General features: G+C 44.6%; 1 protein-coding gene across 2 annotated transcripts in view; it reads right to left on the reverse strand.

The window, feature by feature from the left end:
* The window catches only part of map3k22 (mitogen-activated protein kinase kinase kinase 22), a 157,643-nt gene that overhangs the window by 145,112 nt on the left and 1,207 nt on the right, over positions 1 to 11,324 (reverse strand). The gene's annotated exons all lie outside the window — the stretch shown is intronic.

Genomic DNA, 11,324 nt, shown 5'->3' on the forward strand with positions numbered 1-11,324 from the left:
TCCTTCTTGGAGCACAAGAGGCGGGGGGAGTTCACGACCCGGGGTGCACGGCTCAGCAGCACCACACACTGGGCCGCATGGCACCGACGTGTTGCAGGGTCTCTTCCCACGGGAGGCGTAAAGGAGGGAAATTTCTCCCCCTAAATGTCAGCCTTGGCTCAGTGGTAGCACTCTCACTCCTGAATCAGAAGGTTGTGGGTTCAAGCCCCACCCCAGAGACGTGAGTAAATAATCTAGGTTGGCGCTTCAGTGCAGTACTGAGGGCATGCTGCAACGTTAGAAGAGCCATCTTTTGGATGAGATGTTAACCGTCTCAAGTGGATGTAAAATTTCCCACAACACTATTTCGAAGAGCAGCAGGAGTCATGGTCAACAGTTATCTCAACCAACACATGAACACAGATGATTGGGTCATTTATTTTATTGTTGAAGCTTGCTGTGTTTCCTACATTACAACAGTGACTACACTTCAAAAGTACATCATTGGCTGTAAAGTGCTTCGGGATGTTCTGAGGTTGTGAAAAACACTATATAAATACAAGTCTTTTTTTTAGTTGATGTGCATAAACTGTTTCTACTTGTTGGTGAGTCTAGAACTAGGATGCATAAATATGATAGGCACTAACAGATTAAATTAGGGATGGAAAATTATTTGGGAGGGAGGGCCACTTATATATTTATATAGAAAAGCAAAACACTGCAGATGCTGGAAATCTGAAGTAAAAACAGAAAATACTGAGCAGGGCAGCCAGCATCTGTGGAGAGAGAAACAGTAGTTCTGACGAAAGGTCATTGACCTGAAACGTTAACTCTGTTTTTCATCTCCACAGATGCTGCCTGACCTGCTGAGTATTTCCAGCATCTTCTGTTTTTATTGTATTTATATAGCACCTTTAACATACTAAAACGTACTAAGGCGCTGCACAGGAGCGCAAAAGAAAATGATACCGAGCCACATAAGGAAATATTAGGGCAGATGACCAAAAGTTTTAAGTAGCGTCTTAAAGGATGAAAGAGAGATACAGAGACAGAGAGGTTTAGGGAGGGAATTCCAGAGCTTAAGGCCTTGGCAGCTGAAGGCACGGCCACCAATGGTGGAGTTATTAAAATTGAGGATGCTCAAGAGGCCAGAACTGGAGGAGCACAGATATACAGTAATAACATAAGGAATAGGAGCAGGAGGAGGCCATTTGGCCCTTCGAGCCTGATCCACCATTCAGTAAGATCATGGCTGATCTTCTACCTCAACTCCACTTTCCTGCACTATCCCCATATCCCTTGATTCCCTTAATATTCAAAAATCTATCGATCTCTTGTCTTGAATATCTCAGAGGGTTGTAGGGCTGGAGGAGTTTACAGAGATAGGGAAGGTTGAGGCCATGGAGGGATTTAAAAACAAGGATGAGAATTTTTAAATTGAGGCGTTACTTAATCAGGAGCCAATGTAGGTCAGCAAGCACAGTGGTGATGGGTGTACGGGACTTGGTGTGATTTAGGACACGGGCAGCAGAGTTTTGGATGACCTCAAACTTACGGAGAGGAGAACATGGGAGGCCGGCCAGGAGTGCGTTGGAATAGTCAAGTCTAGATGTAACAAGGCATGGATGAGGGTTTCAGCAGCAGATGAGCTGAGGCAGGGGGTGGAATCAGGCGATGTTACGGAGGTGGAAATAGGCGGTCTTAGTGATGGCGCGGATATGTGGTCGGAAGCTCATCTTGAGGTCAAATAGGAGGCCAAGGTTGTGAACAGTCTGGTTCAGCCTCAGACAGTTGCCACGGAGAAGGATGGAGTCGGTGGCTAGGGAATGGAATTTGTGGTGGGAACCGAAAAAAATGGGGGAGTTTTTCGGGGGTCAGCGGGCGCGTTTGGTGGCGGGTCGGGTGGGAGAAAATATTTTTTGACAACGGGCAGGGAACCCGCTGTCACGCTAGTTTCCCAGGTGTTGGGTCTGTCATCACTGAACAGACCCGACGCCAAGCGGTGGGGGAGGGAATTTAGATGATTAAGAGCTTGTTAACAGGCACCTAAAAAATATTTTAAGCTCACCTTTAGATTTTAAGAGTTCGCCCACAGCTCCCCTGCTGCTCGGGGATCACGTCAGGTAAGCAGGTCAGGAGTTGTGTCAGCATGGGATGATTCCTTAATTTGACAGCTGCAAATGTGCTGTTAAAGCTCCCATTTCATAGCTGTTCACTTTCCAAGCTCAGAAGCTGTTGCTTACTGCATTTGGAAGGCAGATTGAGCTTTATGCAGCTTGCAAGTGTTTGGAGCAAACTCTCTATCCAGTGTCACCTCATTTGAATGACCTCTCTCACCACTGACAGATCGCTTGTCATCTCTACTTCACCTACCATCTATTCCATTAGCATCGATGCCCTTGAAACTATCTCACCTTTGTCCTCAGAATCCCACCATGATCAGTCCCAACAACAGCAGCACCAGGCACACCAGCAGCAACAACACCACCACCAACCTTCTCCCCAATCAACTGATGCTGTACAGGACACAGGGCATCAACACCCGACCACAATGCTGCCCAGGATGCAGGGATGGCCTCCCCATAGCCCGATTTACTTCACTTGACGCTGTACACCCTGGCTGCCACATGATGCGCCAGGTTGGCACCACCCCACACCAACACCATAAAGCATCCCTACAATGCCCAAACCATTCCTTTCACACTCATCGCCATTGCAGGGGGTACCATTATGTCTCACCATTCATGGCAACTCACTAAACCACTTCCAAAGGTGCACACAAATCTATCCAAGAACACAAAGTGTTGAAAATAAAGATTTCAATGTTTGACACCACATTAACAGAAACTTCACAAGAACATTGGATAAAACATCCAAGTGCCTACCCATGTATGTTGTTAGTTGGTATGATTGGACTAGGATGAGGGTGAGTGTGAGGGGTGGCTAGTGAGATGGGGATGTGATAATGTAGATAGAGAGGGATGGGTGGAGGTGCAAGGTAAGTTGGTGTGAGTAAGGACGTGCAGGAGTAGGGTAGGGAAGGCAGAGTGATGGGGATGTGATGAGAGGCACAGCAGGATGAGGTTGAGTGTGGCTTTGTACTAACGCTTTGTGATCTACTGAGATCATTGAAACGTTTGTGGCACTGCACCCAGGTCCTCCTGGCCACACCCCTGCTTGTGGCCTCCTCTGCAATGTGCAACCAGGCTGCATTGATCTCCTAGGGAGGACTTCTCTGCCCGTGTGAAGGGAAGAGGACTTTCCTGCGTGCTGTGACTCCCTCCATAAGCATATGAAAGGAGTCATGGGAGAGCCTGGGTGCAGCCATGCACCTCTGTGCAGTGCTTGTCAGTGTTTGCAGCACCTCAATGCTGTAGAACACTGACAGCAGAACTGTCACAATCAATTTGCACATGGTCCCTTTAAGGAAACTGGCTGATGATTCGTCATCAAGTGACATCATCAGACCCACTTCCTTCAATTCATTGCACACCACCCAGTGTTACCTTGTCTAAATCTGGTACACTGTTACAAGGCCACCAAACTCACAACTTGCACAACTTTATGACGCTTTTTTTAAAAATCATTCATTAAAGATACATTTACGCTGCAGCTACCAGTCTGAAACCAGTTCAGGTTTAAGCCAGCCAGAACTGTGTTTTAATTACCAAGACTCCTGCCTCACTGGGACTATACCTGTCTCGTGCAGGAGAGAGATGTGCGCATGGCTAGATATAGGCTTTGGCTGAGCTCTATGCCAACAGTTACAAAATTAAACGTTTATAAAATGGAGTCTCACACTGTTTCTCTCTGGAATCAGGTTGACTTTCACGTCCGCGGTTACACTGCCAGTTCACTGGTACAATGCTCGCCTCGGAGTCAGAAGGCTGTGGCTTCAAGTTCCACTCCAAAGACTTGAGCACATAATCCAGGCTGACATTCCAGTGCTGTACTGTCTGAGGTGCCGTCTTTCGGATGAGTCTTTAAACTAAGTCTGTCCAATCAGATGGATGTAAAAGATCCCATGGCACTGTTTCAAAGAAGAGCAGGGACGTTTTCCCCGGTGTCCTGGCCATTATTTATCTCTCAACCAACATCACTAAAACAGATTATCTGGTCATTATCTCATTGCTGTCTGTGGGACCTTGCTGTGCGCTAACTGACTTGCTGTGTTTCTTACATTACAACAGTGACTACACTTCAAAAGAACTTCATTGGCTGTAAAATGCTTTGGGGTGTCGTGAAAGGTCCCATATAACTGCCAGTTTGTTCTTTCTTTTGCAGTTGCAGTGTTCTACCAATCCCAAGGAACAAGTCTAGAAATTGTTATTAGCATATGATAGTGTAGGAATTCTTTAACCTATTTAATAAGTCAATGCCTCTGTTTAAAGAGTAGAGAAAGGAATGTCATATGAATGCATTAAATGCTTGCGCACCACTACTGCAGTCATTTCTAAACTTAAATTTTCTTGCAATAGTCAAGAATATAGAGCTACGTATAGTTAGCTGATGCAGTCATCAGATTTACTATCCACTGAACTCCTGCTCATCTTCTCTGTATCTTGGAATTACCCCACTATCCACAGTCAAAAAAGATTAGAAGTGGGCCACATGTTGCTCAGAAAATGACTTCATACTTATTCCCAAGGGCTCTCTGTGCACTCACTTCTGACTCATACACTTTCTTTTGTCCAGCTGCTGTAGCCTTAGTAACAAAGCTTGTAAATCTCTGAACAGCAGGCAAAACTATTTACATTTAAAAACACAGAAAATATTAGCTCCTCCAGGTTCCCCTGATGATTTATCAAGGTGATCCAGTGAGCAGCTAAGCCATGTAATCTAGGAAGCTCTCCTAGACAATTTCTAGTCAGTTCAGAGTAAACTGAGCTCAGTTGGGACAGTGACAGAGATGTCACAATTGGCCCAAGTGTTCCTCGAACATGGTGGGAAAATCATCCCAGGACTCCCTCTCCTAATTGTTATTGAGTAACTCCTGGTGCAAGTGTGTGTATGGACAAGGGCACGATCAAGCTTGGCTATAATACCTCTGAAGGTCAAAGCAGCCTTAGACACCTCATTGTTAAGGCTCGTACATCAATGATGGCCACTTTGGCGATGTACAAGATGGGAAATGGCATGTGTGGAATTGTACTGACATCCTCAGGAAAGGAAAGTAAAAATGAACTGCTCAAAAGACTGAAATCTTTCTCCTCCTTCTCCGTCCCCACCATGCGATGCCATGCTCCACTTGCCAAAAAGGCAGGCCGGTCATCCTGTTCTCTATTTATGCCACTACAACATGCATCATAGGGTTTAGAGTCAAATCGTTTCAATTGATGCGCTTATGGCATCGGCTTTTGCCACTGCATTGATGCAAAAAACTTAATGGGCAGTTTTAAGGTGTATCAAATTCTGGCATGGTGCAGAACAATCTGGAGCAGGTAGTCTCACACCATTTACAATATAACTCAAGCAGTCTAACTTTTTTAACTTCATCATTAAACTTTTATGGGTTAGCAAAAATTGGCTCCCACGTTTCCTACATTACGACAGTGACTAGACCGGCAGTTAATATTGGCCGAGCTGCCCACAGAGTCACCCAGTCAGTTATCCCACAGGCTTCCCGCTCAGGAGTTAAAATCATCCCCTTAAGGAGCATTCAGCCTTCCAGAGCCCATAACTTTCCGTATGTCTTTTACATCGTGCACTACGATGAGGCCCTCCCCAACCTCATCTGCCCTCAAGGATATCAAGTTCCACGGAGGTTTCAAGGAGAAAACAAATTGAAATTTCTCCCTAACTTCTTTTACCCAATAAAACAATCTAAGGAAACCAGGCTATTAATTTGACATGCGAATCTGCACTATTCCGCACTTACAATCTGTGAGTGGCTACACAACAGTTAACTGGCACATTATATATTACGAAAAGCAAATAGTGGTCAGCCAATTAGGAGGTATCATTAAATCTCAGTTGTGGTTAACATCCATAAAACACTCCAGGATCATTCTTGTGGTTTGTAGTATAACCAATTCTGCTTATGGGTCAGAGTCCTAGCTCTGACTGCCTATCCAACTTGTAATTCGAGTCCAAAATTTGCCAAGAACTGCTGGGGGTCATTTTGACTCCCAATTTTTATTTCCATTATCATCTAAATATGAGTAAACATATATTAAAAAAGTATAAAATGCTCAGGAAAAGTCCAGCTATTAGTCAATTGATAAAGACATCATGGAGCTGAGCCATACAGACCAAACGATCCCAACAAGTTCAATTCTCAGCCTGCATGGTGTTGTCTTGTTTCAAGCTAGGGTGGCAGTATGGGCTGCTACAATTTCTCTCAGTGCCTCCCCCATACTAAGGAGGCAAAAAAGACTGCCAGTGTCCTGGCTCCTGATCACAATATATTGATCCCTGCTGGAAAGTGCACTCCTTTGGCTCTCAGATGAGGTCAGGATCAGGCTCAGCTGTGATGCCTTCTGTGGTCCAATAGCCACTTTTTAGGTATAACATGATGAAAAGCCAGCATGAATCAATGCCTTATGGAGTGGAGAGGAGATGTAGAAGTGGGAGATTGAAATGTTCAGGCCATTATTTCCTCTCCAAAAGTTCTTGAACATGTTGCCGTCTCCCAAATCCGGGCCCATCTTTCCCAGAACTCCTTGTTTGAATCCCTCCAATCAGTACTGAAAGGTCACAAATGAAATCCTAATTGACTGCGGCAAAGGTAATCTATCCCTTCTCATTCTTCTGGAGCTGTCTGCACCCTTTGACTCGGCTGATCACAGAATTCTGCTCCAACGCCTCTCCACCGTCGTCCAGCTGGGTGGGACTGCACTCGCCTGGTTTCATTCCTATCTTTCCAGCCATAGAATTACCTGCAATGGCTTCTCTTCCCGATCCCGCACTGTCACCTCTGGTGTCCCCCCAAAGATCTATCCTTGGCCCCCTCCTATTTCTCATCTACATGCTGCCCCTCGGAGACATCATCCGGCAATACAACCTGAGTTTCCGCAGATGCTGATGATACCCAGCTCTACGTCTCCGCCACCTCTCTTGAATCCTCCACCGTCTCTATACTATCAGACTGCTTGTCCGACATCCAGCACTGGATGAGTAGAAACTTCTTCCAATTAAATATCAGGAAGACCGAAGCCATTGTCTTCGGTTCATGCCACAAACTCCCTTCCCTTTACACTGATTCGATCTCTCTCCCCGGCAACTGTCTAAGGCTGACCAAGATTGTTTGCAACCTTGGTGTCATATTTGATCATGAATTGAGCTTCCTGCCTCATATCCATTCTATCACTAAGATTGCCCATTTCCACCTTCGTAACATCGCCCGTCTCCACCCTTACCTCAACTTATCTGCTGCTGAAACCCTCATCCATGCCTTTATCACCTCTGGACTTGACTATTCCAATGCACTCCTGGCGAGCCTCCTCAGTTCAACCCTCCATAAACTTGAGGTCATCCAAAACTCTGCCGCCCGTGTGCTAACTCGCACCAAGTCCTGCTCACCCATCTCCCGTGTGCTCGCTGACTTAAATTGGCTCCCAGTTAAGCAACGCCTCAATTTTAAAATTCTCATCCTTATTTTCAAATTCCTCCATGGCCTCGCTCCTCCTTATCTCTGTAATCTCCTCCAGCCCTATAATCCCCCTAGACTTCGGCGCTCCTCCTATTTTGGCCTTTTGAACATCCCCGAATTTAAATGCTCCATCATTGGCGGTTGTGCCTTCAGCTGCCTAGGTCCTAAAGCTCTGGAATTCCCTCCCTAAATCTCTCTGCCTCTCCATTTCTCTTCCCTCCTTTAAGATGCTCCTTAAAACCTACCTCTTCGACCAAGCATTTGGTCATCTGCCCTAACATCTCCTTATGGCTCAGGGTCAAATTTTGATTTTTTTGAAAATACTCCTGTGAAGCGACTTGGGGCGTTTTATTACATTAAAGGCGTTATATAAATATAAGTTGTTGTTGAATTTATGTGACTACATAGGCCGTTTACTTATCCTTTAGAAAAAGGGCCAACTCATACACGAGGAGCCAATGTCATGGAAGAAAACATGGAAGAAAAAAGGGCTAATGGTCCTTGAAGTCCATTTCTTCCAGACACAGAAGACTCTATTGAAGCCAATGGAAATGAAAATGGGGAGCGATGTCTAACAGGCGGCTGATCCGATATCCCCCAAAATCAAAATTAGCCACAGGAAATCTGTTCTAGTGTGATCCCTACCCTACTCATTTAAGCTTAGACATTATGTTGGGCAATAATGACATAATAACATGCAAACACATATCAAGTTCATCTATTTGCAATTTTAATGGTGATGTTATCCCCTCAATTCTAAATGCATTAACACATATGAAAACAAAGCAACAACTTGAAATTATATAGCCCTATTAAGGTTGCAAAAGGTCCCAAGGCTTGAGATTTTTTTTTAAATGGATGCTGAGCCAAAGAAGAAGACATTAGGAGGAGTGACAAAGAGGTGTGTTTTAAGGAAGTGGAGAGGTAGAGGAATTTAAGGAGGGAATTCCTGAGTGTGGGTTCTAGGTGTGAAAGAAAACATATTTTTGAAAGCACAGAGACCAGAAAACAAGTATAGGCTGGGGCATTCTTCGCCATCAGAATGAGTAAAAAAATAAAGTTTAAGGTAAAACAGTAACATAACATTCAATTCGTTCATGCTTGATTTACATCTCAACTCCATTTTCCTACCTTTGTTTCATGTTCCTTGATACTCTTACCTAACGAAAAAAGTATCCACCTCAGTCTTGAAAGCTTCAATTGTCCGAGCATCCGCTGCCATTTTGGTGGGGGGAGCTTTCACAGTACTGCTGTGGCTCAGTAGGTAGCCTCACCTCTGAGTCAGAAGGTTGTGGTTTAAGTCCCATTCAGAGACTTGAGCACCAAATCTAGGCTGACATTCCAGTGCAGTGCTAAGGGAGTGCTGCACTGTTGGAGGTGCAGTCTTTCAGATGAGACGTTAAACTGAGGCCACAAATGCTCTCTCAGGTGGATGTAAAAGATCCCATGGCACTATTTCAAAGACGAGCAGGGGAGTTATCCCCGGTGTCCTGGCCAATATTTATCCCTCAACTAACATCACTAAAACTGATTATCTGGTCATTATCACACTGCTGTTTGTGGGAGCTTGCTGTGTACAAATTGGCAGCCGCATTTCCTACATTACAACAGTGATTACACTTCAAAAAGTACTTCATTGATTGTAAAGCACTTTGAAATGTCAGGTGGTTGTGAAAGATGCTATATCAATGCAAGTTTTTCTTTTCTTTGTTACTACCCAGCACAAAAATCAGGACAAACTATTTAACTAAATTCGGGCGAGCTTTAAGAAATCTAAGTTAAATGCTGGTGGGAACATAATTTTGAAGGTACAATTTAGCAACATGCTGCCATCAGAACTTTACGCAACTGAGCAGAGCACTGGTGAGAAGAGGCTGAGCAGCAGCAAACTTGCTACCTACACTCAAGAGCTGCCAACTACACCTCAAGCGCAGTCTGTAAACGTCGTGGCTAATGTTTGTCATTGTCACCTTTAATTCTATACTCAACAGGTAATGGTCGAGTTCAGTCATTCACATTGAATAGGGCATTGAGCTGATAAGTAATGGTATCATTAATTGAAGTGATAGTTGGCACTGTGACTATAACGAAGGACATTAGGGTATTCCAACCCACTCCTGGCTGGCCTCCCACATTCCACCCTACGTAAACTTGAGGTCATCCAAAACTCGGCTGCCCGTGTCCTAACTCGCACCAAGTCCCATTCGCCCATCACCCCGTGCGTGCTGACCTACATTGGCTCCTGGTTAAGCAGCGCCTAGATTTCAAAATTCTCATCCTTGTTTTCAAATCCCTCCATGACCTTGCCTCTTCCTATCTCTGTAATCTCCTTCAGCCCCACAACCCCTCGAGATATCTGCGCTCCTCTAATTTTGCCCTCTTGAGCATCCCTGATTATAATTGCTCAACCTTTGGTGGCCGTGCCTTCTGTTGCCTAGGCCCTAAGCTCTGGAATTCCCTGCCTAAACCTGTCCACCTCGCTACCTCTCTTTCCTCCGTTAAGACGCTCCTTAAAACCTACCTCTTTGACCAAGCTTTTGGTCACCTGCCCTAATTGATCCTTATGTAGACCGGTGTCAAATTTTTTGTCTTGATATAAGGGGGATGGAGTATAAAAACAGGGAAGTCTTGCTGCAGTTATACAGGGTATTGGTGAGGCCACACCTGGAATACTGCGTGCAGTTTTGGTTTCCATATTTAAGAAAAGATATACTTGCTCTCGAGGCGGTTCAGAGAAGGTTCACTCGGTTGATTCCGGAGATGAGGGGGTTGATGTATGAGGAAAGGTTGAGTAGGTTGGGACTCTACTCATTGGAGTTCAGAAGAATGAGAGGCGATCTTATCGAAACATATAAGATTGTGAGGGGGCTTGATCGGGTGGATGCGGGGAGGATGTTTCCACTGATGGGTGAGACTAGAACTAGGGGTCATAATCTAAGAATAAGGGGCTGCACTTTCAAAACTGAGATGAGGAGAAACTTCTTCACTCAGAGGGTAGTAAATCTATGGAATTTGCTACCCCAGAGAGCTGTGGAAGCTGCAACATTAAATAAATTTAAAATGGAGATAGACAGTTTCCTAGCAGATAAGGGAATTAGGGGTTACGGGGAGAGGGCAGGGAAGTGGACGTGAGTCTAGATTCGGATCAGCCATGATCCTATTGAATGGCGGAGCAGGCCCGAGGGGCCGTATGGCCTACTCCTACTTCTTATGTTCTTACTCCGTTTTACTACATTAAAGGCACTATATAAATACACGTTGTTGTTATTGGTATAACTTGTGTTTGTTAAACCCAACTGAACTCACTAAAGGAATATGTTAAAGCAAGGTTATGATGTTCTGGGGGCTGTTAAAAACTTGATGGGGATGAGACTTTTATAAAAACATTTCAAGAAGGGCTGATTGAGGATGTACAAAATTGATACAGGGCCACCCCACATCCACAAAGAAAAAATGGGGCCACGCGTACTTGCCCACAGAGCTTTCATCAAAGTTCCACTATCCAGTTGATTGATTATTGTTTTGTGTTATAACACTCTTGTGAAGCGCCTTGTGAAGTTTTGCTACATTAAAGGCGCTATATAAATATATAAGTTGTTGTTATATAATTCTCCATCAAACGCAACAGGGAACCAGCATAATTGTACTGCTCTGTCAGAAAATAAAATGCACTAGAGGAATGTACACTGTGAGCTGCAATATGCCATAAATATGCTGCAATGTGTCACAAAGATTAGAAAAATCTTTTGTTATT

The sequence above is a fragment of the Somniosus microcephalus genome, chromosome 7 (genome assembly GCF_052327205.1).
Source record: "Somniosus microcephalus isolate GS21.2 chromosome 7, FLI_Smic_1.0, whole genome shotgun sequence".
Taxonomy (NCBI): Eukaryota; Metazoa; Chordata; class Chondrichthyes; order Squaliformes; family Somniosidae; genus Somniosus; species Somniosus microcephalus.